At 43.3% G+C, this 26783-nt stretch overlaps 1 protein-coding gene across 11 annotated transcripts in view; it reads left to right on the top strand.

Annotated features, from left to right (window-relative positions):
• The window catches only part of LOC106613762 (CUGBP Elav-like family member 5), a 251485-nt gene that overhangs the window by 61242 nt on the left and 163460 nt on the right, over positions 1-26783 (top strand). The gene's annotated exons all lie outside the window — the stretch shown is intronic.

Here is a 26783-nt window from a genome sequence, read left to right as displayed (position 1 = left end):
CACACACACACACACACACACACACACACACACACACACACACACACACACACACACACACACCACCGTGGCGGTCGGTGCCGTTTAAGATCAGGGTGGCCTTATTTCTATTACAGTTTATTGGATGACTGTCATTCATATTGCATTCACCCATTTCAATGTATTATTGATAGGTTTTGGCTACTACATGCTACTCACATTTTCCCTATATCCATCAAGAGGTTGCTACAACCTAGACAACAAATTAAAGTTTACAATGTGGGTGCACAGGTCGAGAGAAAATGTGGAGTAATCAAGTTGACAGCCAGTGACACATTCAATATCGCCTTGCACACTATTGCCTGCATCTAGCTGATCTAGTGTGTACTCATTAGTCCAAACAGTTGCAAACAAGAGTTTCTATTTGACAAATACAGGTATGTTTATCCCCTTTTCATTCTGTTTGCTTCCGTTTAATAAACGTTTTTCAACAGAATCGGTGGAATGAATACACCCCTGATCACCCTCTAACACGGTTCACTTTCATAGCAGCCACATACAAACAGCATGATCCCTTTGCTTGTTGTATAATTCCTTCTTGCATCTATGCACTCTCCTCTCACCTTTTCCTTTTGCTTGTGGACTTCATTGCACAACACAGCAGCTGTCTGTGACCAGGAGACAAAACCTTTCCAAGCCAAACCTTCATACCATAACTGCTAACCGCTTCACACAGCCTACATCGTTGTGTCACCATATTAGCTAACATCATAGTCAACATAGCTACTAGAACTAACACGTTAGTAAACCCGCAACAATCACGCAGTACAGTGTACAGCAAGCAGTTTAGCAGTTCGCCGGGTGGGCCACGGTGGCAATAAATTAATAAAACCTAAAGCTTACCTTGACTTGGAAGAGTTCCAGTGTTGGATAGCCATAGCCAGCTAGCAAAGATAGCATCTCTCTTTGTTTGAGCTGGGTGTTTGACTAGGCTAAACTAGCTAGCTGGATTCGCTAGCTAAGTAAGTGAAAGTTAAAAAAATACAACAAAATATAGCTCTCTCTCTCTTGCTTCTTCATTTTTTAAAGAAATGCATTTGTTAAAAACTGTTCAACTGTTGTCTTTCTCTCTCTTTGAGTTAACTACTCACCACATTTTATGCACTGCAGTGCTAGCTAGCTGTAATTTATGCTTTCAGTACTAGATCCATTCTCTGATCCTTAGATTGGGTGGATAACATGTCAGTTCATGCTGCAAGAGCTCTGATAGGTTAGAGGACGTCCTCCGGAAGTTGTCATAATAATTGTATAAGCCTATGTAAAGGGGTGAAAACCATGACGCGCCTAGCTTTTTTATTGAAGTCAATGTACCCAGAGGAGGACGGAAACTAGCTGTCCTCCGGCTACACCATGGTGCTACCCCAGAGAGTGCTGTTGAGGCTACTGTAGACAGAGTGTTTTAATCAATGATTTCGTGATATTAATATATTTAATATAGTTTTATTTTCAGGAAATTCACTGAGGAGGATGGTCCTTCCCTTCCTCCTCTGAAGAGCCTCCACTGACACACACACAAACACACACACAAACACACACACACAAGCTTTATGCCTCCCTCCGGAATGAAAGAAAGAATAGAGAAATTTGTAATTTTCTACATGTCTATTGTATAGAACTAAACAGCCCTCTTATATTGAATATCTAAATGGGAAATCAGCAGTTGAAACAATAACAAAGCAATCACCCCACCTCTGTTTTCATAAATAGCTGAGGAAGCTGAGGAATGGGGCTGGAGAGATGTAACCACTCTTAAATTCATAGACAGAGCAATGGATGCAAGGACTGACCATCCATGACATCAAGATTATAGTTTTCAAAAAATGTTAAGGCTATGTAGGAAGACAGGTTTAAACGTTCAAACACTTTCGGGCCTTGCGTCCCTGGCAACAGCTTCGGTCCCACCCACAAAGGGTAAAGAAAAAGTGAATCTCTCATTGAAATGCATTCATTTTGGTGCTGCGTTAAATGGCTTCAAATATATATTTTAATATAATCACATTCTATTTATAACCAAGTTAATGCCTGACTTGTAATGAGCAAGTCATCAAGTGGAATTAAAAAAAATAAGTCACTTTTATCACTTATTTCAAGCTATGAAGCCAAGGTGCAAAAATGCCAATTCAATACAGGCCAGAAAAGCTGCATGCTATGCGGGTGTCCTGTGCTACTGTAAAAAGGCATGAAATTGACTGCTAGGTACTACTAATAGTAGCTAATCTCTTTGAGTCGTCAAGCGGCTGTGCTAGCTAGCTGTTGAGCATTTTGAACATGACAGCTTCTAGCAACCCAAAGACCGCAAGCTAGCTAGCTATTTTCCAATTAGACATTTGTTTCATAACCCATCTAGCTAAGGTTGCAAGCTAACTTAATCTAGCATTTCCAACCTGCCTAGCTGCCCATCCAACCAGCTAGCTGGACAGCAGCTAGCTTTATAGTACAGACCAGACGTTCTTCAAGTCGCTGGATATTAGTAGTGCTGTAGTAAATTATATATTTTACATCCAGTTAAGATGGTATAAATATGATTTAAACCTACAAATATAGCATGTTAATTTCAAACAAAACTCACTTAAGTGAATGGGGTATCCAACGTTCTGAAGCTTTCTTTACCTTTCATGGTCGTTGCTAAGCTAAACAATGGGCCTCACCTCACTGTTTACAAACGATGGAGTAAAATATGCTTACATTTTGTATTGTGATTGGGTACGACATTTCAACTAAGCTCATTTATTCTTCAAGAATCAATGGGTATATCTCATGAAGTAAAGAAATGTATGTAGCAATCACAAATTGCCCCTTAATGTTGTGAAAACCTGAAAAACTGTTCTAACATTAAAAATACCATCATGTTATGGCTATGATGCCATTTATACATTTTGTTAATCAATGATTAAGTTATATCAAGTGACCTCAGTACGTAGATCCATGCATTGTATAGATTTCATACAGAGCTCACTAGCTCCCCATAACCTGACTGAATGCATAGCATCTGACCTATGATCAGAATGTAATAATATGTAAAAAAAGAATGATCAATAACGCAAAAAACAAAGGTGAGTAGGGCTTAGTTGCTGATATTCCTATAACAATGGAGCAAGAAAGACCTGTGTGATGACGCAAGCTGCTCTACAGTATATCTCACTGCCGGTTCCTCCACAGCGTTGATGTTTGTCTCACAGTATCATCATCTGCCATTTTGTTGTCTTGCCATCCAGCCCTCTCCCTGATCATGTGACCCAGCAGCTCCACCCTTGTAGGATGTGTAGTGAAGTTATCATCCTGTGAACCTCTTTCCCTGGAGTCATGGGGGGAAACACGAGACTGAAACATCTCAACAACCTCAAAACGTCGTCAAAACTTGTGTATTTGTCAGGTTGACCTGGATTTACTCAGACTTCCAAACAGCTCAAGTCCCATTCATCCAACAAAACTGTATTTATGAACCCATAGAAAAAGAAGAAACCAGGTAGAATGAACGAAGGGGGAAATATTCTGTTCTGCTTGAGACTCTCATTCGGTGGATTTGCCTGGAAGCCCTCTCGTCAAATGTGATGAAGAGCTGAAGTAAGTCGCTGTAACGAACCAGACGCCAATGTTTAAAGCAGACGTCTAGTGGAGGTGCCGCTTGAATTTTAATCAGCCCCCCCCCCACACACATTTCCCCCTCTTCCACGACAAACCCACACGGACAGAGCAGAAAACACAAGGAATATCGCAGAACACCCCTCCCTCCCTTCTCCTACTCTGTTCCCCCTTAGCCTCCAACCCTCCAATCCCCACTCCCATCCCTATCCCAATCCTCGGCCACGGTGCGAACCGAGGTTTATTTCCCTGGTGGAAATATTGGCCTGTCAGAGGCAGATCAATTGCCAGTTTCCGGGGCACTTCATGGTTGCTCTAATTATAATCCGGTGCAGCTGGCGCAGGCCCACGTAGCTGTGGGGCAGTCATTGTAATAGTGGCATCACTGGGCGATGGATCGACTGGAGCGCGGGCCAAAGCCTTGCAGTCACTCCTAACTCTCCATGCAGTGGAGAGGCTTTACTCTGGCAGCAGGCACAGGGGCCAGAGTGTCTTATCTGCCTCCTCCATGCGGTTGGCCTGGGCCTGGGCTGGCATGTGCTCGGTGCTGGGGGAGTGCATTACTGATTCTATCCCCAGCTAGCGCCACCGGCCCACTCCCCTCTTCTCTCTCCTCTCTCCTCTCGTCACAACAGGATCCAGGCTCTCTGCCATGCCATGCCTGCGTGTGGAGACCAAGACGGCTCCTATCCAGTATGCATGCTGCTGTACCTGGGAAGGCCCCGCAGTTCTGGAAGCTTTTGTTTGGAGCGTGCAGAGAGAGTGTGCTTCTCAGATGAGAGGTGTTGTCCACAGCATAGCAGGGAAACAACTTTGCCATAATTAACTTCTTGTACGTTCAGTATGGCCGAAATATGAGTTTAATTGGCCGTGAATATGGTGCAGTACAGACTTGGCGGACTGAAAGACAGAGTATACATGACAAATACATGCACAGGTTTTCTTTTCTTTGTTTAAATATTGCTGTAGTCTTCCTCGCCAATGGGAGTGTGAATACTGTGTTGCGATTGTGCTCCACCACCTCTCCTCACTGGTATTCTGTGATCCCATTTTGACAAGCTGGAGGAAGTGTGAGAGAAGAGTGTAAGGGAGGGGGTGAGAAAGAAGAGAGAGAGACAGAGAGAGGGAGGATGGTGAGAAAGAAAGGGAATGAAACAGAGAAGGAGCAGAGACAGGTGGCAGATACAGTAGGTGGGGGGGAGAAAGGGAGGGAGGGAATAAGAAATAAATGGGAGTTGAGATAGAAACAGCGAGAAAGAGAGAGACGTAAAGAAACAGAGTGAGAGGGAGGGGAAGAGAGAGGCGAGAGAGAGAGAAAGAGAGTGTACTGACAGTTTGGGCATACTGTACATACTTCAAGTTAACAGAGTTATATAAGCAGATGCTGCTGGGGTGCTCTGGGCCACGGCTGGAGATGAGTAGGTTCTCTATCACTGGAGTGAAGGAGGGAGGGGAGGGAAAGAGGGTGGGAGGGGAGGGGAAGAGGAAGGGAGGAGAGCCTCAGGGGCCTGGGGAGCTGGTGAGCAATGTTAATTTTGGTAGCTATTTTAGTTTTTAGTTTTAGTCACAGTCATTTTAGTCACATTTTAGTCAGTGCATTTTTTCCATTAAATAATGAATATCTACCTCTAACTTCCATCATGTGCACATTCAGACAGCCTTGTCCAACTAGTCTTACTATCCCCTCATCCCCCCATGTAGGTAGCCTACAGGTAAACAATTTAGGCATAGGCCACACAGCTCTTTTCTCCCAATCATAACCATGGGATGAGGGTACATAACAGTGATTCTCTTAAAAAAGGGAGAATCTGAGCTTTCCAAAAATACCATAATTATTACTGTACTCCTAATATTCAGCATATAGCATTAATATTTCCAATCTTAAAAAAGAAAATGCATTTGTCGACCGTGAGAGCATCAACACAGATTAATAACAGAGCACATTGGAACATAGAGATTAGACTCTGATGTGATAAAACATCTAAATTAGCCTACATGAAAGTAGGAGTAACATTTTTTGTTTCTAGTGTTACGTACCCCAGCAAGAAAAGCAAATAATGTCGCTCAAACAGAAGGGGGAACTAACGAAAAGTCACTGATAACAACCAAAACGAAACAGGTGGGGTTTTAGGAAGGGTTCTGAAAGACATTCATGGGGGTTGTCCACTGAAAGTTGACTAGCAACAACAACTGGAACCTAAAACCCACCCACCATGAGCGACCACTACATTTTCCCACTAAGAGGAAAACTAAATAAAAACCAACACCAAACTTAAAGACATCAAGCAAACCAAGAAGTGGAGCAAAACAAAAACAGGGAAGATCAGATAAAGGATTGTCTTTCTAGATATCAAACAGGGAGCGCCAACTAAAGGTGTTGACCCTCCACATCTATCAAGACAACTGGAGCACTGGGTCAGCCACTCTTAAATATCACCTGGGCCAGAACAAGTGAAACACCTTCCGATTAACAAGATGGACACCAGCACGGGTGTAACACATACTGTTAGCCCTATGTGCTAAAGTGCTAAAGTCCTAACTCAAAATATAAATGGAAAAACCAAAACCTGGAACACTAGTTAAGGTTAATTAGTATTGTCCTGGCTTGTTGGCTGCACATCAGCCAAAACTACTATGGAGTGGTTCACGTTAGAGGTCGACCGATTATGATTTTTCAACGCCTATACCGATTATTGGAGGACCAAAAAAAGCCGATACCGATTAATCGGACGATTAAATTTTTGATTTTTTTTGTAATAATGACAATTACAACAATACTGAATGAACACTTATTTTAACTTAATATAATACATCAATAAAATCAATTTAGCCTCAAATAAATAATGAAACATGTTCAATTTGGTTTAAATAATGCAAAAACAAAGTGTTGGAGAAGAAAGTAAAAGTGCAATATGTGCCATGTAAAAAAGCAAACGTTTAAATTCCTTGCTCAGAACATGAGAACATATGAAAGCTGGTGGTTCCTTTTAACATGAGTCTTCAATATTCCCAGGTAAGAAGTTTTAGGTTGTAGTTATTATAGGAATTATAGGACTATTTCTCTCTATACGATTTGTATTTCATATACCTTTGACTATTGGATGTTCTTATAGGCACTTTAGCATTGCCAGTGTAACAGTATAGCTTCCGTCCCTCTCCTCGCTCCTACCTGGGCTTGAACCAGGAACACATCGACAACAGCCACCCTCGAAGCAGCGTTACCCATGCAGAGCAAGGGGAACAACTACTCCAAGTCTCAGAGCGAGTGACGTTTGAAACGCTATTAGCGCGCACCCCGCTAACTAGCTAGCCATTTCACATCGATTACACCGGCCTAATCTCGGGAGTTGACAGGCTTGAAGTCATAAACAGCACAATGCTTGAAGCATTGCGAAGAGCTGCTGGCAAACGCACGAAAGTGCTGTTTGAATGAATGCTTACGAGCCTGCTGGTGCCTACCATCGCTCAGTCAGACTGCTCTATCAAATCAGACTTAATTATAACATAATAACACACAGAAATACGAGCCTTTGGTCATTAAAATGGTCGAATCCGGAAACTATCATTTCGAAAACATAACGTTTATTCTTTCAGTGAAATACGGAACCGTTCGGTATTTTATCGAAAGGGTGGCATCCATAAGTCAAAATATTGCTGTTACATTGTACAACCTTCAATGTTATGTCATAATTATGTACAATTCTGGCAAATTAATTACGGCCTTTGTTAGGAATAAATGGACTTCACAAAATGAGCCAGGCGGCCCAAACTGCTGCATATACCCTGACTGCTTGCACGGAACGCAAGAGAAGTGACACAATTTCCCTAGTTATAAGATATTCATGTTAGCAGGCAATATTAACTAAATATGCAGGTTTAAAAATAAATACTTGTGTATTGATTTTAAAGAAAGGCATTGATGTTTATGATTAGGTACATTGGTGCAACGACAGTGCTTTTTTCGCAAATGCGCTTGTTAAATCAACACCCGTTTGGCGAAGTAGGCTATGATTCAATGATAAATTAACAGGCACCGCATCGATTATATGCAACGCAGGACACGCTAGATAAACTAGTAATATCATCAACCATGTGTAGTTAACTAGTGATTATGTTAAGATTGATTGTTTTTTATAAGATAAGTTTAATGCTAGCTAGCAACTTACCTTGGCTTCTTGCTGCCCTCGCATAACAGGTAGTCAGCCTGCTACGCAGGCTCCTCATGGAGTGCAATGTAAGGCAGGTGGTTAGAGCTTTGGACTAGTAACCCGAAGGTTGCAAAAACGAATCCCCGAGCTGACAAGGTAAAAATCTGTCATTCTACCCCTGAACAAGGCAGTTAACCCACCGTTTCTAGGCCGTCATTGAAAATAAGAATGTGTTCTTAACTGACTTGCCTAGTTAAATAAAAAATAAAAATAATAATAATACAATTTAAAAAAAATGGCAAATCGGTGTCCAAAAATACAGATTACCGATTGTTATGAAAACTTGAAATCGGCCCTAATTAATCGGCCATTCCAATTAATCGGTCGGCTTCTAGTTCACGTACGCCATGTAGGCTGGGATGAGGAGCCGAGCCAGGAAGATGGAGGGAAAAAGGACAGAGGTGAGATGAAAAGAAAGAGAGAAAGAAAGATTGAGAAATGAAAAGGGAATAGGGACTGCAGGCATGCAATAGAGTTAAAGGAAGGAAAGCAACCGTGTCTGGCTATAGCGGGCTTTGTGAAGGATGAATAGACATTGATGTGGTAATGAAGGAGTTAAATGTAGAGACATACAAACGTGTGTGTGAACAGTATGTGTGATGTGTAAAGACGTCAAGGTGCGAAAGAAACTATATCACGTTCTTAGCCAGTTACATTACATGGCAATCTAAACGTTAATGAATGACTGTGCATATTCATAATGCAGACATCATGTAATACCCACCTGTGTGAATGTGCCTGTTTGTGTACGTGACGTTTGTGTGTTCGTTATCTTTCGCTGGGCCTTGAACATGATATCACACAGCTCTATTGACGACAGCGGGGAGGAGTTTTTTTAATTTACCCAGCTCATGGTCTAGCAAACGAATTTGACCATGAAAAGGAAAAATAACAAAATCTCAACCCCCCCCGCAAATCCCTACAGGAGATGCGGGTTCCAGCACTATTCCTCTCCTCCTTCCCTCCCTCCCCTCCCATCTTTTCTTCTCTTTTCTTTTGTGTTTCAAACCGCTGGCTGCTTGAGCTCCCTCCCTTTATCTTTTAGTTCTTTTCATATTTGTCTGACTCAAGCCTCTGTAATGCCTTTTTTCATTCCGTTCATTCCATCGGCTTTTCTCGGACTCCTTAATGCCCCCTCTCTCTCCATCCATCCCTCTCTCTCTCTCTCTCCATCCATCCCTCTCTCTCTCTCTCTCTCTCTCTCTCTCTCTCTCTCTCTCCCTCCATCACTCTCTCTCTCTCCCTCCATCTTGGCGCTTCCTCTATTGGAGATGTGACAGGTGTGTCACGGCTCCCTCCATCACGACTCTAAACTTGTTGACCTTTGTCTTAGAGATTACTCCACTCACGGCTCCCTCTCTCTCACCAGCCTGGATTGACAAGATTGCCTGGCAACAAAAGCCCCCGCTGATGCGGCATGACCATGCCACCCTGTCGGCTTCCTGCTAGCCCCCTATCTCAACCTGTCATGGAATTACCCCCCCCCCCACACCAAACACCCTTTTACTCTTCTCAGTGTTAATTATCTTCCCATCCAGGAGGAAGAAAGAGAGGGAGGGATGAAGAGAGCGAGGGTGGCAGGATGCTTATAGAAATATCAGCCATTGTTTCCCTCAGTCTGCGTGGTGTAATCACTCAGCCTTAGTGCGGTAATGACGCCATCTGGTCACAGGGAAGATGGCAGCTTCTCTCCAGCTGAAAAATGTATTGCATATATCCAGGGTGATTAGAGCATCAGCTGTACCTCCCTTTTTTTATTTATTCCCTGTGAGGGGAGATGTACCGTACACATGAGAGAAACTAACTAAGAGCATAGGAAATGGCGGATAGTTTCTGTGGTTGAGAGTATACAATGGAGGTTTTGTGATCGAGATTACCATTTATTTTGTGTGGTGGGTATGGGTATCTACGTGTGTGTGTGTGTGTGTGTGTGTGTGTCCGTGCACGGGAGTTTGTGTGACAAAGAGCGAGAGTTGTTTTGTGTGTGCCCTTCGCCTGTAAATGATTGAATTGTGATGATTGCATGGGTAGACTTTCCCAAAATCAGCGGGCGAGTGCCATTTTCGCTGATTGAACATTGTTTGCCTAATCCATTCACTCCTGTGATTTGGCCCGTCTCATTTGGAAACAACAGGTCGACATACTGCACGACACATTGTTCATGGGAAAAGGTTGCCACTCCTAGATTTAGACATAACGAAATACATTTAAAGAACACGGCCGTGATACAAATGCACGCTGCGGGCTGCATCTAGTCGGCATTCGAGGAGTTAACCTAAAAAAGAAATAACAACATGACAGGGAAGTTCTTAAATGATCTGTTGCCATGGTAACACTTTCTATTGATGTATCTCAGCCTCATCTTCTCTTACTTGCTCTTTCGCTCTCTCTCCCTCTCTCCCTCTCTCTCTCCTTTTCATTATCTCTCCCTCTCTCGCTCCTTTTCACTCTCTCTCCCTCTCTCTCTCCTTTTCATTATCTTTATTTCTCTGTCCTTTGCTTCCTTCTCACTCTCTCTCCATCAATTTCTTCATGTTTCTCGCTCCCTGTCTCGCCTTCGATTTCTCCCCCATCGCTCTCTCTCTCTCTCTCTCTCTCTCTCTCTCTCTCTTTTTCTCTCTTTCTCTCTCTCTGTCATGCTTTATGTCATTGAGGTTGATGCCCTGTGGAGCTATGTTAACCTTCACCTGGACCTAACAGAGAATGTGTGTGTTCATCTCCAGCAGATTAGATATTACCTGCCTCATCCATAGAAGCATTTATTCTGAATTTTAAATCCTCACCCCAGGGGGCGCTGTAAATACTTTGAAGTGCAACTGCATAACGTGATTGCATTATCTAATGTTCGTTATGCCCAAATATAGACAATTTGCAGCCTTCATACTTATCTCTCAACTCATTGCGATTCTTTACGCACCGTATTTGGCCTCCAAAATGTTGTCGAGAAAGTAACATGCCATAACATGCAACTCCAAAACTGATTTCAGCCCATTCAGTGTTTTGGGAAATCAATAACGTGTATACATTCTCTAATTGCTCACCGCTGCATAACGCATTGTCTCTAATTGCTCACCCCTGCATAACGCATTGTCTCTAACTGCTCACCCCTGCATAACGCATTGTCTCTAACTGCTCACCCCTGCATAACGCATTGTCTCTAATTGCTCACCCCTGCATAACGCATTGTCTCTAATTGCTCACCCCTGCATAACGCATTGTCTCTAATTGCTCACCCCTGCATAACGCATTGTCTCTAATTGCTCACCCCTGCATAACGCATTGTCTCTAATTGCTCACCCCTGCATAACGCATTGTTTCTCTTTTCAATTTGGCAAGGCAAAATACCCAGCCATACCGCAGTTCTACTACTGAACAGAGATGAGAAATGACAGTAGTTTGAAAAGGTTACAGGTCAAGGAAAACTACATCATTACGGCATGATTTTCTCTCACAGCAATTGTATATTTTGATACAAGAGACATACAAGAGTAATACATACTCCTACATGATATTCTATATTGTCTACATGAATGAACAGGCATGCAAAAGGAAATAGTCTAATATGAGAGTAGAAATTGAGCTTTCTAAATTAACAATAATTTGAATCAATATGTAATTTATTTTACATTTGCATACCTTTATATTGCATTAAAAACAAAGATGGTGTGCATTTACAGAGATATGCATGATAATGCATATTTGAAACATATTGCAATCAGTGGATTTGCCTATATAAAGTACACTGTGTTGTTTAGATTCCAATATGATGGCGGCAGGTAACTGAAAGGTTGCTGGTTCGAATCATCAAGCCGACAAGGCTCTGTCGATGTGCCCTTGAGCTTAACTTGAACTTAACCCTAATTTCGACTGTAAGTCGCTCTGGATAAGAACACCTGCTACATGACGTAAATGTAAAAATGTTAAATGATTCTGATCTTCTTTATGCACACATAAACTCAGCAAAAAAAGAAAGTCCTCTCACTGTCAACTGTGTCTATTTTCAGCAAACTAAACATGTGTAAATATTTGTATGAACATAACAATATTCAACAACTGAGACATAAACTGAACAAGTTCCACAGACATGTGACTAACAGAAATGGAATAATGTGTCCCTGAACAGAGGGGGGGGGGTCAAAATCAAAAGTAACAGTCAGTATCTGGTGTGGCCACCAGCTGCATGAAGTATTGCAGTGCATCTCTTCCTCATGGACTGCACCAGATTTGCCAGTTCTTGCTGTGAGATGTTACCCCACTCTTCCACCAAGGCACCTGCAAGTTCCCGGAAGATTCTGGGGGGAATGGCCCTAGCCCTCACACTTCAATCCAACAGGTCCCAGACGTGCTCAATGGGATTGAGATCCGGGCTCTTCGCTGGCCATGGCAGAACACTGACATTCCTGTCTTGCAGGAAATCACGCACAGAACGAGCAGTATGGCTGGTGGCATTGTCATGCTGGAGGGTCATGTCAGGATGAGCCTGCATGAAGGGTAACACATGAGGGAGGAGGATGTCTTCCCTGTAACGCACAGCGTTGAGATTGCCTGCAATGGCAACAAGCTCAGTTCGATGATGCTGTGACACACCGCCCTAGACCATGACGGACCCTCCACCTCCAAATCGATCCCGCTCCAGAGTACAGGCCTGGGTGTAACGCTCATTCCTTCGATGATAAACGCGAATCCGACCATCACCCCGGTTGGACAAAACCGTGACTCGTCAGTGAAGAGCACTTTTTGCCAGTCCTGTCTGGTTCAGCAACCATAGGTGACATTGTTGCCGGTGATATCTGGTGAGGACCTGCCATACAACAGGCCTACAAGCCCTCAGCCTATTGCGGACAGTCTGAGCACTGATGAAGGGATTGTGCGTTCCTTGTGTAACTCGGCTGTTGTTGTCCCGCAGGTGTGATGTTCGGATGTACCGATCCTGTGCAGGTGTTGTTACACGTGGTCTGCCACTGCGAGGACGATCAGCTGTCCGTCCTGTCTCCCTGTAGCGCTGTCTTAGGCATCTCACAGTACGAACATTGCAGTATATTTCACTGGCCACATCTGCAGTCCTCATGCCTCCTTGCAACATGCCTAAGGCACGTTCAAGCAGATGAGCAGGGACCTTGGGCATCTTCCTTTTTGTGTGTTTCAGAATCAGTAGAAAGGCCTCTTTAGTGTCCTAAGTTTTCATAACTGTGGCCTTAATTGCCTACCGTCTGTGAACTGTTAGTGTCTTAATGACGGTGCATGTTCATTAATTGTTTATGGTTCATTGAACAAGCATGGGAAACAGTGTTTAAACTCTTTACAATGAAGATCTGTGAAGTTATTTAGATTTTTACAAATTATCTTTGAAGGACAGCGTCCTGAAAAAGGGACGTTTCTTTTTTTGCTGAGTTTATAACTTTACATGGAGAGTTGAGAAAAGTCTCAGTTTTCAAGGCCAATGCAGATGGATTTTTTTCATTGATTCTTTATGAAAATATAACTGTAAAATGCGAGCCCATCTCCATGCCCCGAAGCTCTTTCCATAAGTTGAGGATTTAATAATGTGTGCTTATTCAATTTTGCTTTCAAAGGGATTTTTTTATTTATTTTCAAAGGAATTATTTACCCAACCAATGAGCACAGGATTGTTTGCTGTGTTTGTTGGAGAGGGAACATACAAACCCGCCCCTTCACACACACACCGTAAATGCACATACACAAGTTCTCTCATATGCACAGAACTACATACCTTCTTTATATACCAAATCTGATATACACACATACATTTGCATGGCCATGTGTGCTTTTCAAACCTATTCTTCACAGAAATGCATGACTAATGCTAGGTAAACGGCAACGGATATTTTGAGGCTTGGCGGTGACAGCTTTTTTCATGGGGCAGAGATGAATTCGCATAAAATGGGAACTCCAGCGGCATTCACTGCAGATATGAAAGCCTGCAGACTGGCTCCTGTTACACAATAGTACTTAGGTGTGTTAGACAGGGAAGGAGAGAGAGCTGGGGTCCAAGGTTGTGTGTATGTGTGTGCTTGTAAGTCTGTGTGTTTACACGTAACAGTAAGTGTGATTGTGTGTGTTTGTGCATTTGTTTGTGTGTATGTCAGTATGTGTATGTGTGTCCGTGTTTGTGCATATGTGTATATATATACAGTTGAAGTCAGAAGTTTACATACACCTTAGCCAAATACATTTAAACTCAGTTTTTCACAATTCCTGACATTTAATCCTAGTAAAAATTCCCTGTCTTAGGTCAGTTAGGATAACCACTTTATTTTAAGAATGTGAAATGTCAGAATACTAGTAGAGAGAATGATTTATTTCAGCTTTTATTTCTTTCATCACATTCCCAGTGGGTCAGAAGTTTACATACATTCAATTAGTATTTGGTAGCATTGCCTTTAAATTGTTTAATATGGGTCAAACGTTTCAGGTAGTCTTCCACAAGCTTCCCACAATAAGTTGGGAGAATTTTGGTCCGTTCCTCCTGACAGAGCTGGTGTAACTGAGTCAGGTTTGTAGGCCTCCTTGCTCGCACATGCTTTTTCAGTTCTGCCCACAAATTTTCTATGAGATTGAGGTCAGGGCTTTGTGATGACCACTCCAATACCTTGACTTCGTTGTCTTTAAGCCATTTTGTCACAACTTTGGAAGTATTCTTGGGGTTATTGTCGATTTGGAAGACCCATTTGCGACCAAGCTTTAACTTCCTGACTGATGTCTTGAGATGTTGCTTCAATATATCCACATAATTTTCTTTCCTCATGATGCCATCTATTTTGTTAAGTGCACCAGTCCCTCCTGCAGCAAAGCACCCCCAAAACATGATGCTGCCACCCCCATCCTCCACGGTTGGGATGGTGTTCTTCGGCTTGCAAGCTTCCCCCTTTTTCCTCCAAATATAACGATGGTCATTTTGGCCAATGAGTTCTATTTTTGTTTCAGCAGACCAGAGGACATTTCTCCAAAAAGTACGATATTTGTCCCCATGTGCAGTTGCAAACCGTAGTCTGGCTTTTTTATGGAGGTTTTGGAGCAGTGGCTTCTTCCTTGCTGAGCGGCCTTTCAGGTTGTGTGGATATAGGACTTGTTTTACTGTGGAAATAGATACTTTTGTACCTGTTTCCTCCAACATCTTCAAAAGGTCCTTTGCTGTTGTTCTGGGATTGATTTGCACTTTTCGCACCAAAGTACGTTCAACTCTAGGAGACAGAACGCGTCTCCTTCCTGAGCGGTATGACGGCTGCGTGGTCCCATGGTGTTTATACCTGCGTACTATTGTTTGTACAGATGAACGTGGTACCTTCAGGCTGTTGGAAATTGCTCCCAAGGATGAACCAGACTTGTGGAGGTCTACAATTTTTTTCTGAGGTCTTGGCTGATTTCTTTTGATTTTCCCATGATATCAAGCAAGGAGGCACTGAGTTTGAAGGTAGGCCTTGAAATACATCCACAGATACACCTCCAATTGACTCAAATGATGTCAATTAGCCTATCAGAAGTTTCTAAAGCCATGACATCATTTTCTGGAATTTTCCAAGCTGTTTGAAGGCACAGTCAATTTAGTGTCTAAACTTCTGACCCACTGGAATTGTGATACAGTGAATTATAAGTGAAATAATCTGTCTGTAAAAAATGACTTGTGTCATGCACAAAGTAGATGTCCTAACCGACATGCCAAAACTATAGTTTGTTGACAAGAAATGTGTGGAGTGGTTGAAAAACAAGTCTTAATGTCTCCAACCTAAGTGTATATAAACTTCCGACTTCACTGTGTGTGTGTGTGTGTATGCGTATATATACTGTATGTGTGTGTATGCATAGAGGTGGGTCTGCAGTACAGTACTGCAGCTGAGCTCTCCTGTAGGAGACTGATACATCATATGATTACTATTAATGGAGAGCAGGCATCATTGTGATTAAGTGGAGCTCAGCAGCAACACATTCTGCCCTTCCCACCAGCCCAGACCACCCTGGCCCCGACCGTCCAGCCTGCCTCCACAGCATGACAACCCGCTTATGCCAGGGAGATAAGCGTTTCAAGCAAACCGGTAATTTCAAATTAGAAAAAAAACCTCACATAAAATAAAAACTACAAGTTTTGCTCTTATCAGTCCTGTATCCCTCCCTTCCCTGCCAATCCCCCTAGCCGGAGCAAATTTGATTGGACCGGATAGGGATAGAATGGCAGCAGATAAGACCCAAACTGTCGCAAAAATGAGGCTGATGCAGGCTAGGATAAGGGAAACACGATTATGCTGGCAGGTTTCTTATACTAAACTCACAGCCACCCCAACCACCCCTTTCCCCTTTCCTCCCAATCCCCCCACCCTCCCTCCCTTTCTGTAAATGTCCAGTCTGTAATCTCGCAGCGTACAGATCTTTCTCCCTCTCAGCCCTTAACATGGCTGTAATCACATGCCCAGCACGTCAGATGGGTCCGGGCCGATAACACAACCGCCACCGTGTGCGCTGAAGGAACATTTTTAACATCCTGTAATGGCCTGTAATATCCGAATAGCCTTGCCAGTTTGGACATAGTTGCGGTGTTTTTCCCTTCCTCTATAACTTCTTCCACGCTTTCTTTAGCGTATCCGAGCAGAGCCCTCACTAAAAGGTGATGGTCGCAGCTGTTTGGTGGCTTTTTAATGCCCCTCCATTGACTCTGAGTAAATAAGGGTGCTTGAAGAATGTGATTTGCGAATACTAGACTAGCTCTTCCAGTACATAGCAATGCCATATGCGGAAAGCTGTTCCCATGGCTAGAACATCTCCTCCTAGTAATAGTGGGGTATTCCTTCCCATTCCAAAGAGCATTCTGTCAAGGAGCATCATGTCTTTTTATGATGATAGAGAGTAGTCCTGGCAATCTGCTACATGATGTTCACCTTGTATTCTCATGTGAACCACTGCCACGACAGCAGTGGCAGAGGCACGATCACTTTTCTAAACTTTTTGTAAAAGCAGACTACTTTTTATGGTTCTTTAAAGGTCCAATGCAGCCCTTTTTCCCATATCGAATCATTTCTGAGTAACAATTCCCTTACTGTGATTGTTTTCAATTAAAATGGTCAAAGATACAAATGCTTCTTAGCAAAGAGCAATTTTAAAGCAAGAATTTAGTTAGGACTGTCTGGGAGTGAGGAAAACTGAAAAATAGCTGTTATTGGCAGAGGTTTGGAAATCTCTTATTGGTCTATTAACTAATGAACCGTCTGCTGACGTCACCAGGCAGGCCAACACTCCATCCCACCAAAACAGGCTGTGAATTTCAGGCGGCCTTTTCAATCAGCTCTAAAAAGGCCATTATTATAATTTTCACAATTTCACAATATTAGTGTAGAAATATATACAGTTGAAATCGGAAGTTTACATACACTTAGGTTGGAATAATTAAAACTTGTTTTTCAACCATCCACAAATTTCTTGTTAACAAACTATCGTTTTGGCAAGTCGTTTAGGACATCTACTTTGTGCATGACACAAGTAATTTTTCCAACAATTGTTTACAGACAGATTATTTCACTTATAATTCACTGTATCACAATTCCAGTGGGTCAGACGTTTACATACACTAAGTTGACTGTGCCTTTAAACAGCTTGGAAAATTCCAGACAATTATGTCATGGCTTTAGAAGCTTCTGATAGGCTAATTAACATTATTTGAGTCAATTGGAGGTGTATCTGTGGACGTATTTCAAGGTCTACCTTCAAACTCAGTGCTTCTTTGCTTGACATCATGGGAAAATCAAAAGAAATCAGCCAAGAATTGTAGACCTCCACAAGTCTGGTTCATCCTTGGGAGAAATTTCTAAATGCCTGAAGGTACCACGTTCATCTGTACAAACAATAGTACGCAGGTATAAACACCATGGGACCACGCAGCCATCATACTGCTCAGGAAGTATACGCGATCTGTCTCCTAGAGATTAACGTGCTTTGGTGCGAAAAGTGCAGATCAATCCTAGAACAATAGCAAAGGACCTTGTGAAGATGCTGGACGAAACAGGTACAAAGTATCTATATCCACAGTAAAACAAGTCCTATATCGACATAACCTGAAAGGCCGCTCAGCAAGGAAGAAGCCACTGTTCCAAAACTGCCATAAAAAAGACAGACTACAGTTTGCAACTGCACATGGGGACAAATATCGTACTTTTTGGAGAAATGTCCTCTGGTCTGATGAAACAAAAATAGAACTGTTTGGCCATAATGACCATTGTTATGTTTGGAGGAAAAAAGGGGATGCTTGCAAGCCGAAGAACACCATCCCAACCGTGAAGCACGGGGGTGGCAGCATCATGTTGTGGGGGTGCTTTGCTGCAGGAGGGACTGGTGCACAAAATGGATGGCATCAAGAGGAAGGAAAATGATATGGATATATTTAAGCAACATCTCAAGACATCAGTCAGGAAGTTAAAGCTTGGTCTCAAATGGGTCTTCCAAATGGACAATGACCCCAAGCATACTTCCAAAGTTGTGGCAAAATGGCTTCAGGACAACAAAGTCAAGGTATTGGAGTGGCCATCACAAAGCCCTGACCTCAATCCTATAGAAAATGTGTGGGTAGAACTGAAAAAGTGTGCGCGAGCAAGGAGGCCTACAAACCTGACTCAGTTACACCAGCTCTGTCAGGAGGAATGGGCCAAAATTCACCCAACTTATTGTGGGAAGCTTGTGGAAGGCTACCTGAAACGTTTGACCCAAGTTAAACAATTTAAAGGCATTGTTACCAAATACTAACTGAGTGTATGTAAACTTCTGACCCACTGGGTAAGTGGGATGAAAGAAATAAAAGCTGAAATAAATCATTCTCTCTACTATTATTCTGACATTTCACATTCTTAAAATAAAATGGTGATGCTAACTGACCTAAAACAGGGAATTTTTACTAGAATTGTGATAAACTGAGTTTAAATGTATTTGGCTAAGGTGTATGTAAACTTCCAACTTCAAGTGTATTGTGTAGTGTAGAAATATATATAAAACACAGGCGAATCACGTGTTTTACTGCACAGGGCCTTTAAGGACAGGCAGGGAAAGACCGGGGAGATAGGGACATCAAAACAGTGTGATTGTAGCACGAGAAACACAAAGCGAGACAAGAAGATATAGAATATAATGTTGATCGGTGGTGAACAAATAAATCCATCAGTAGCTGTGTTTGGCTGAGATGACTGAGTGGGGGTGTGAGTGGAGGGGTGGATGAGGAGCAGTCTCCTCCTCTCGGGTCGTGCCTCATGCGGTATTCTGCTGTTTCCTGTCCTCCAGCTGCTGAAGTGCTGTTAGGAGGTCCGGGTCATCCCCGCTGAGTGGTCCGTTGTCAGGGAGGGGCGACCGCCGCCCGCCCGGCATTGTGAGCCCCCCTGCGAAAAACATGTCGCCTGTATAATTAGACAGAAAATGTGCTGCCTCCCTCGTCCCCACATTTTCTCTTTTCTTTCCTATGTCTCTCTCTTTCCTGCAGAGTGTGTGCTAATTAAGGGCTGCCATTAGGCACCGTGTAATTGCCATGAAAAGTAATGACAAGCAAGTTTATTTACAAGGCAATCAAAATAAAGAGAGCCTTTGTGCTGATAATAATCATTTAGCACTACAGAAGTAATCTCACTGCCGTTCGTTTGATGGACATGGGTTGAAATATATGTATTTATCAATGTATTATTCCATGTGTCAACACGACTCACTCCGCTGATGACCAGCCTTTTTCCTGTCTGCTGTTTAGGTTGTGTGCAAATACAAACATTTCCAGACAGCCCTGTTTTTGATAAATGAGAAAGATTGAGGCGAATCAAAGGAGACATGCTGAGTAGCTTTGTCGTCTTTTCTCGCCCCTCGTTCCTTCATTGTGCTAATGTACAATACTAGTTTGTCAGCTGAAAGTCAGGGATCTGCTCAGTCGATGTGAGGACTCAAAAGGAAGAGGCAGACATTGTGTTATTCCATCAATTTTCTCCCGGAGCTGACGGATGGAACGGGGCAGGAGGAGGATGGGGTGGTGGGCTGAGTTTAGAGAGGGAAATGTCTATATACTTGGACTTCTCTGCCCTTCACTTTCCAGGCGACAGATGGAAACAGCGTATTAAGACACCCCAGAGTGACCCTGGGCACCCTGGCACAGCTAGGTTTAGGAGGAGCAGGTGGGCATCTGTTCCATGTCCTTAATCGCGTTCGGTGCATGCCATCCCCATGGTGAGCTTGGCTATTTGTGTGTGCCGTGCCCACTTGGCTAGCCTGGTGGCCAGTCAGCTGGGGCAGAGAGGGGCCGTGCGGCAGGGCTCTCCAGATCTGTCCTGGCTCCGTACGGTTGGGGCTCAGGGGCCATTTAACTCCCCTCGTTAGGCCCTTGTCATCCCGTGTTCGTGGGTCTAAAGGCAGTGGCCCTTCACCCATAGAGAAGACACATATCGAGCTGGTCACAGTGGAGGGTGTTCGGGTCTGCATGGATTTCACACTGTGGTGGGCTTACTGACTAGATTTTGGAGGTCCGTCACTGACTGGCCTCAATAGGGCCTCCAAAATTAACTCCTAGGCCAGGGCTATTCAATAGGCGGCCCGCGGGCCAGATTCAGCCTGTTTATCAATTTAGAAGACCCTTGGATAAATTCTGAACATGAATTTAAACATGAACATGAATTTAAAATCCCGCAAAAGGAGCCCTCGTTCAATATTCTCCAATGGGAGATTCTGTTTTCTTGTAGTCCAACCCATTAATTGCTGTCAATCAATATCACCCAACATAACAGTTACAGCCATCCAGAGCTACTAACAGGGGTACAGGGTCTGTCTTCCCGCCTATCGGCTCTTTCACTGCAGATGAGATCACTACACTGTCTGATACACCAGAGGTGAGTTAAAAAACCCACTACGGATTCAGTTATGGCTATCATAAAGTTTATCCGATCAACATCTAGCCTGCAGCATCGCTTGTTTCGTAGTCTGCTGAGCATCATTATCTACTTTTACATAATGATGTTCGGTGGCCAAGCAAGGGTAATAATGCTCTCAAGAGAGCAACCTATGTGCGTTTAGGGAGGAGATGGTTGCTTTTCTCCGCAATTGCCGCTACAAGAAAGCCAACACATATCCAGAGAACAGTGGAGGCAGCTGAGGGGAGAACAGCTCATAATAATGGCTGGAAACCATGTGTTTGATGTATTTGATACCATTCCACTGATTCCACTCCAGTCATTACCACGAGTCCGTCCTCCCCAATTAAGGTGCCACCAACCCCCTGTGCTAGAGAAAATGCTTGATGACGAGTTCATATCAGATGTTTTTAGTTTTTTGGTGAAATCTTCAATCAATTGAATGGAGTTAATTTGGGAATACAGGGGAGGGATAAAACCGTTATTCACATGATTGAAAAACGGACTTATATTCAAAATGTAAGTATTTTCCCCTCTGATTTGAGGCCAAACAAAACGTTCCATTTCCCTACACTGCCGCAATTTTATTCAGCCATCATCAGTACAGATCACTCCCGTGATGTCAGAGTTTTTAGATAAAATGAAATCTAACTTTGCAATGAGATTTGATCAGTTTAAGTCCCCACGGAGGTGGTGCAGAGACTTCTCCGTTAAAACTAGTCAACTGAGATATGCCATGCATAATAGGTTTCTATGTGTAAAAAAAGGGAAAATAACAAAATGATAAAGAAATAGAAAACAGAACAGAATACTGAGATATGCCAAGCATAAAAGATTTCCTATGTGTAGATAAAAACAAAAGATGAAGCTATGTATGTAAAATGGACAGGAAAGTAGAAATGAATGAATGTGATGCGGGCCAACTGTTTTATAAGTACACATGTTCCATTATTTAAACAATTTGATGCACATAATTAGGCTAACCTTAATGGACTTAAAATGAACTTTTAGCAACATTTAATTTGAATTAATGTGCTTCATAAGATTGTAATTGTGTTTGTGCATTATTTGTTATAACGGTAGTCCCATGTAGAAAATGTCTTGCCTCCCTGTAAATACATATTTCAAATCTGGGCCCCTTAAGAATATAGTTGAATAGCCCTGCCCTAGGCCCTACCCACTAGAAACGTGTATGTGTGAGGACTGAATAGGTGTAAGCCTTATAAAGAACATTCCCTGGTTGAGCAACTACAATATTGCAGTGGAGCAACTATTGCTCATTGCTTGTACCTACATTTCTATCAAATTCTTTCAGATCTACCCAAGTTAGTGGAGGGTATGTCTAGGGGTTGTTTCTGGACAGGTGTTAGGTGTATCTTTGGTACTGCAGTGAGGTACTGGGAGCCCATTATAGGCCTGTAGTTTATAGGAACTCTCTGTACCCCATTAAAGACAGAACAATAGTGTTGACGTAAGTATGAAAGTCTAAGTGCCTAGCTGGCTGTTTCAGATCTAAACCGGACTTTATGGGTTTGGTAGAACGGCATGAAGAAAGGGCTTCCGAGATTCCAACAACCCTTCATGAATATATTGTGATTTACACCAGTACTATATGGTTTAAATTGCATTTTTAATTCTGCCTAAATCTTTCCGCCGGCTAAAAAAGGATCTAGAAAAAAATGCAACAAACAGAAAGAAAGTGAAAAAGAAAGCGGTGCCCCTCCAGACTCAGTCCAACTTTAACAAGGGCTCCTTTTTCTCATTTCTATTCCTTCAGAGGTAAATGACCTCGGACAGCTGCCGCCGTGTTAAAGAACCAATCAGATTCCTTCGCAGTGCGGCTGGCCTTTAAATATTGAGCAGCGCTCCATGGCAAACAGCCCTCAGTAAATATGATTGGCAGGCATGTTTCAAAGCCAGGCTAATTCCATTAAGCTATTGATCTGGCTCTCCTCTCCTCTCAGGCTCCTCTCATCTCACCCTGCTCCCTGCTCTGGCCACACTGTTTACTCTGGACCTGGGGCTCCGGCTGCTCCTTGGCCCCCACACCCTGCCAGTCTTCCAGCAGGATATTAAGGTTTCAGAAATCCCTCTACATGTTGGTGCAGCATCGGTAAACAAACTGGGCTGCCACTGATGCACACGTTGTGAGACTAGCTCTTGTGATCAGATTTATCCAAATTCATCAATATAATAATATCAAATATTCTTTTAGACTTATTTGTAGTTACAGTACATACATCAATTATTTAACATTTCCTAAAAAGTATATAAATGTATTTTAAGCTCTCCACCAGACCATTTCACCACTATTTCGTCATCATGATCCATACGTATGCATCTCCTTGCAGTATTTCCAATTATTCCAGGCTTTATTGCCATTCCATCCCAGTAACAGTACATTAGTAGCTCTCTCTCCTTGAACATGGAGCTCCATTACTGTCAAACCAAGCAGGAGATTTGGTTGGAGAGGGATGGGCTCTGCCCTGGATGGGCTTTTTACTGTTGTTCCACTTTTACTTTACTGAGCAAATCATTTGCTTGACTGGCGCTCTGGTACCCCCCCTTCACCACCTCCCTCTCCTATCCCACCCTCCCTCCGCCGTCCCATCCCACAGATAGGTGGAGATGAGTGGGGGTTTTTGTGCCGATTCGCTGTTTCCAATGCCCTCATGGTCATGAGCAGAGTAGGAGGGCCAATAACTCACCGGAGCTCAGAGACTGGTGACCTGTGCAGCCACAGACAAATGTAATGACACCACTCCAGCTATTCAGCAGCACAGTCAGGAGTAGGCCTTATGGAACTGTAGCTATGTAGGGACATGGAATTGTCCTAGTTTACAGTCGACCAAGAATCTTCTACAATTTTAAGCTTGAGTCAAGCATGTGTGTGTGTGTGTGTGTGTGTGTGTGTGTGTGTGTGTGTGTGTGTGTGTGTGTGTGTGTGTGGCTGTGTGTGTGTGTGTGTGTGTGTGTGTGTGTGTGTGTGTGTGTGTGTGTGTGGTACAGTCTGTGTGTGTGTCTCTCACACACTCAAGGATACGGATGGTACAATATGAGTCTAATATAGAGTTTCTTGTCTGGGCCCCTATATGCTTTGTGAGCTACATTAGAGCGTTGGATGACACGTTATGGACTGGAGAATGAAGTGCTGCTCAGGAAAGCAGGACCACATCCACTCCCATTTCCTCCCCTCCTTCCACCCACACGAGTGGAGCTACTTGGAGTAACGAAGCAAACAATGTTTCCCCCGTGCATTGTGGCGCCCGCTGCTTTAAATGTGGGCCTGGTCGTCAGCAGTTAAACGCTTGATTGATGGCACAGAAGTGAGGACGATTGTGGGATATGCCAGCTCCAAATGACAAGCAATTACTCATTTTGTGTAATGAAAACCTTAACACCAATCATTGACGCTTTACCTCGCGCTAATGCGTGATGTGATATTATACATTCTCTCCATCAAGCTCTCCCCTGAGGGTGTCGGCTCAGACGTTTACTAAATAACATCATTTGTAATGGCTGAAGTGATGGCAAGACAGCAGAGCTAAGTGAGTGAGGGGAGGCAGGGTAGTGTTTTTTATTAAAGGCGATTCATAAGAAGAAGATCGGGGAGGGGGGATGCCAGGCAGTGTGTTTACTGCCAGGCACCTGGACATCAGACCCATTAGGTTTCTCTGATTATGATTCCTAATGTTTGTGCTTCTTCTCTCTGCGGCTAATAAGAAGAGAAGGCCAACAGTGGGCCTCTGTCAGCGGCACTATCACTTGGCTAGGTGTTGCCATGGCAACAGGGAGTTAATTACGGTGGGTGTCTTGTGCTGTGGCCCTTTGATGTGGTGGCAGCCAGGAAGCATGGCCTGTATCCGTGCGGTTTGCCAGAGCTCCCTCTGAGGGATGAGATTGCAGCACCTCGTTCTCTCCTCTCCCCTGCTCTGGCAAGACACTGCAATTACCCCCACACTCGTCTCCTCCTGCAAATCACTGTAATTATTCCCCCAGCTTGCATTTGCACATTGGCAACAGGTGCCATTTGAATACGAAGTTCCCTCCCCTCCACGCTTGTTAACACCCCTGCCTCGCTCCCCTCCCATGATGGCCACTTTCGCTGACAGTGGGAGACGCCAACCCTACACTCGTAGTCTGGTGGTGTTGATGGTAATTTGGCGTCCAGAGGTCATAGTGTCAAGTGTAGCCGAGACACGGAACCCCTCACACATTCAAAAGGATGGTAAGTTGTGTATGTGACAGCAATGGGGCGTGCACTTTTGCAGCACACGTGCTTGACATCAATCCATGGCATTAAATCAACTGTAAAAGACAGGTCAGAGAGGACTCTTTGACTTCTAAATGGCCCGAACATTGTATCCAGATATTTTTTCACGCCATCCCTGTCCTATATGCAGAACTGTCAGGATCAGCACAAAATATGCAGGAAAATACAGCCTCTTTTAAATGAAATTCTGTAGAAAGTGTAGCAAAAATGTTTTATTGTCAAATACACCGGATAAGTGCAAATTAGGGTTAAGTGCCTTGCTTGATGGCACATAAAAAGCATTTTTAGCTTTTCGGCTCAGGTATTTGAACCAACAATCTTTCGGCTACTGGCCCAACGCTCTAACCGCTAGGCTACCTGTCGCCCTGTATGAAAGGACATATTTAAATGTTATGTAAAGATGTCAGCCGTTAGACCTACATCTGCATGCGCCGATATCTGAGCGCCAACCCTTTGAAAAGGAGCATATCTCTTCATTTCTATTTTTGTCAGGCCATCTGTGCAGGGTTCAGCTGGCCTTTCATAGCCCTCACCTGTCATGACACAAATACACCGGGGAAAACCCAAGTTCACTGGCTATTATGTAAAAACAGAGAGAGAACAAAGCAGCACTACGGTAGCTTTCTAGCGTTCCAAGAGAACTAGGGAACTTTGCAGCAATAGAGAATATGGCAGTGGAATGAGACAACACAGCGAGACTAGGAGAGTGTGATGAGGCTGGTGTTTCATGTCTCCCCTGTCTCCATTTGGAGTGGATCTTGTCCTGAGGTAGAAGGATACAGAGTCTCCAGTCGCACCCAGCCAAATGAAACCCTTGTAAATGCACCATGTTAATGACGGGCCTCACATAATGCATGTGAATCATTTTGCTGGCTTTTAGTTTAATGCACGACAATCAGCAGAACACGGCCTGTGGGGACCGATCAATATGCAGATAAACATATTGATGGCAGTGACTTTCTGGGAGTCCCCACTCTGTCTGTGTGCTGTTGCTGTTCAATGCTAATTACGGTGGACTTCTCCACTTCCTCAGGCAGTGGATGACAAAGTGCTCTCCCCCCTGTCTCTTTTTCTTCTTGGGCACAATTCGTTTGACATGGGGGGGCCATGTTCAAAGTTTAATACTGTTTGTTTTATATTCCTGCCTCATTTCCCTAGATAAAAATGTATGATGACATTCTCTACGTTCCATAAAATATTCATAAATGTCATTACTAATATCTTTCATAGATCAACTAAATTGATCCTTCTGTCTGCTTTTATCTCTGCTGCCCCACATGGATCCATTAGATATGGGCGGGAGAGGAGTGTGTGCTCTGCATGTGTGTATGGATATAGCCTCTGAATACAAACTCAGCAAAAAAGAAACGTCCTCTCACTGTCGACTGCGTTTATTTTCAGCAAACTTAACGTGTGTAAATATTTGTATGACCATAACAAGATTCAACAACTGAGACATAAACTGAACAAGTTTCACAGACATGTGACTAACAGAAATGGAATAATGTGTCCTTGAACAAAGGGGGAGTCAAAATAAAAAGTAACAGTCAGTATCTGGTGTTGCCACCAGCTGCATTAAGTATTGTAGTGCATCTGTAGAACACAGACACTGGACAGAGGACCTCTGCCTAGAAGGCCAGCATCCCAGAGTCGCCTCTTCACTGTTGAGTGTTTTACGGGTACTATTTAATGAAGCTGCCAGTTGAGGACTTGTGAGGCGTCTGTTTCCCAAACTAGACACTCCAATTTACTTGTCCTCTTGCTCAGTTGTGCACCGGGGCCTCCCACTCCTCTTTCTATTCTGGTTAGAGA

The sequence above is a fragment of the Salmo salar genome, chromosome 10 (assembly GCF_965601325.2).
Source record: "Salmo salar chromosome 10, fSalSal1, whole genome shotgun sequence".
NCBI lineage: Eukaryota > Metazoa > Chordata > Actinopteri > Salmoniformes > Salmonidae > Salmo > Salmo salar.
The sequence above is the reverse complement of the archived record's forward strand: the minus strand, read 5'-3'. Positions and strand labels throughout refer to the sequence as shown.